The 2,693-nt window shown below is 33.6% G+C and overlaps 1 long non-coding RNA gene across 1 annotated transcript; it reads left to right on the top strand.

The window, feature by feature from the left end:
* Nucleotides 1–169: 169 nt before the first annotated feature.
* LOC111376264 lies at nucleotides 170–1,594 on the top strand. The gene is made up of 3 exons (XR_002699437.1): nucleotides 170–809; nucleotides 915–1,065; nucleotides 1,201–1,594. It is a non-coding gene; the product is annotated as an uncharacterized LOC111376264 (long non-coding RNA).
* Nucleotides 1,595–2,693: the final 1,099 nt, after the last annotated feature.

Here is a 2,693-nt window from a genome sequence, read left to right as displayed (position 1 = left end):
GGAAATAAAATCAGTTCTATGTAGATTTCATTTAAAACTGATTTAGCCCCCATTTGGCTCCCATTTTCAAGAAATGAAAATGGGTGGAATAATATTTTTTTTGAAAAACAAATGTTTGAAAAAGAAGTAAAAGTTTTCGATTTATGTGTAATATTATTTTATGAAAGATTGTATGATTGAAAATAGGAGAGAAAAATAAAATATAATGAACTATAATTTAATGAGGGCCAAACGGGGCTTAATATACATGAAAATATAGGCCATAAAGTTCTTGGCTTACTTGATCTAGGATAAAAAATTTTCAGGGATAGATACCGTAGATTTTAGTGCTGGATTATGATAATTGAGATTTCGCTTTGTTTTAAAAAAAAAAAAGAAAAAAGAAAAAAAAAAGGTTGAACCCCAACTTTGAGGGTCCCCCATCGCCTCGTCCTTAGAGTTTTGTGAAGGAGGTAAATCGCGGGATGTGTCTCAGCAGGTCAGGGAACAAGAGTTGTCAGTACACTGCATCTACAATGAGTCCAATTCCACGTCTCAGGAATCGAACCCTCACACTACGGTTGCCAGCAAGATATGAGATAACCTCACTCTTGCCCTTTGCACCATTGGATTATGTCCCGAAAGGCAAGATTTTGCTTTGTTATTATTTATACAACATGGTGAAAGAGCCTCATTTATAATTCTTTTTCTGAACTTGCTTTGCACAACAGATTAGTAGGTACGTCTCTGACTCACAATACTATCTCCAAGTCAATTATCGACAAATAAGGAATAAATTGAAGGTTGTTCTCTTCTCAATTCTGCAGAGAGTAAGAATTTTTTCCTCTTGCTATCTTCCACTTGTTCCCTACTGCTTCTATATGGCACAACATTCTTTTAGAAGTAGTTCTCTAACTCTACTATTTTCCTTTAAGGACATTGGACGAGAATCACAGAGCCAGTGGGTGGCAGGCATTCCTACAAATCCCCCATTTACGATATTAATGCACCAGACTTGTATATTCTACTCATGGCATTTGGTACCTATGTTGTTCTTGTCGGCTTAACTCTGGGTCTGAATGGAAAGTAAGCTTGTGGAACCAATCTTGTATTTGTTTGAACACTCTTATTGGCTGCCTCTGAAGCTTTTTGCTTGGGGTTTTTGCCTTTTTTGGAACATACGAATGGCACTCTAGAGAATGAACTTATAATGCTTTCCAGGTTCAGCCCAGAAGCTCTGAACTGGCTGTTTGTCAAGGGGATGGTGGGCTGGTTTTTGCAAGTCACACTGCTGAAAATGTCATTATTTTCATTGGGTGGTTGAGAGGCACCTTTGCTCGAGATCGTGGCATATGCTGGATACACTTTACTTTTATAGGATTGTCTCTGGCCTTCTTGCGACGAATTTTCTCGAGCTATCCAAAAAGCCAAAGAAATCCATGTATACATGTTGTGTCTGTTAAAGTGCTACAACACTTCACTACATATTTTTTGCGCTTGATGTAGGAAGTTCCCCCTTTGATGTGCCAGAACTACTGGCATGTTTAGTAAGGCAGTCTAGCCCATTTCTGGGTCAAATTGGCATTTATAAAGGTATGTGGTTGATTATGGTGAAGTTCTGTTCTTAGTAAACTATCATTCCAGCAATGTATGTCTATTTTAAGTTGTCGAACAAAATCTTGTGCTCAACAAAGAAAGATAAAGTTGAATTGAAGTAATTTAATCTTTGTTTCTTAAGTTTCCACGAGCAGCCTTTGAATTGATAACTATGACTATAATATCTTATAACGGCATGACATTTTCACTCTACGTTTTAAATGTATTTTTTTGATCCCTTAACAACTCTTCAAGGTGGTGAAATGTAGAGTGATTAAAATACTGTGAAAATGCTGAGTCTTCTCTCTTATTATATATATTTCGTTATAGAATGTTAAAAAGACTTCCTTCTTATATAGATTTATTGAAAAACTGCAGCAAGACGTTCTTGATGAATTGGTCAAGAAATAGTTAGAGGGGTTATGTGTTATCTATTACTTAATCCAGCTTCACAAGCACTAGGGTGATTTCATCGTTACAAGCTGCATAACTCAAAAGTAGGTTTGCTAATGATCATCTCAAAGCCTTATATTTTTTTATTGTATTTTCTTTGAATTACTAGTCATTTCTTTATTTACTCTTTTACTAAATGCCTTTAAATTGAAAATTACCTAGTTTGAATTTGGATGAACTATAAATTTTGTTATATTTGTGTTTTGGTAAAATATTTTGGATTCAATATTACATTGATTGACACATGTTTAATTAATTTATAGTCTTTGACCTTTTTATATTATTTTGAATAAGGTTAAAAAAATTACTACAATATAAGCAAAAATATATATATATATGAAATAATTTAATTTCTCCCTACAGATTCTTTCAAAATAACCTACAAATATGTTTTCCCCACAAAATTATTTGTAAATAGAGTTTAGCCCCCAAAATATTATGTACCATGTTGTCATAAATATTCTTTTCCTATAAAATTTATTTGTAGGAAAAAACACATTTTAGCCTACAACATAATTTGTAGGGAAAAGCTTAATTGTTTTGTGGGTAAAATTAACTTTAGCAGACGAATGATTTTGTTGAGGGAAAACTTGCATGACGAATTATGTTTGTCTCCAAACAGTTCGTAGGCAAAAACTTTAGCCCATAAATTTAAAAAATTTGTT

This window comes from Olea europaea, unplaced genomic scaffold, assembly GCF_002742605.1.
Source record: "Olea europaea var. sylvestris unplaced genomic scaffold, O_europaea_v1 scaffold14791, whole genome shotgun sequence".
In the NCBI taxonomy this organism is placed as follows: Eukaryota; Viridiplantae; Streptophyta; class Magnoliopsida; order Lamiales; family Oleaceae; genus Olea; species Olea europaea.
The sequence above is the reverse complement of the archived record's forward strand: the minus strand, read 5'-3'. Positions and strand labels throughout refer to the sequence as shown.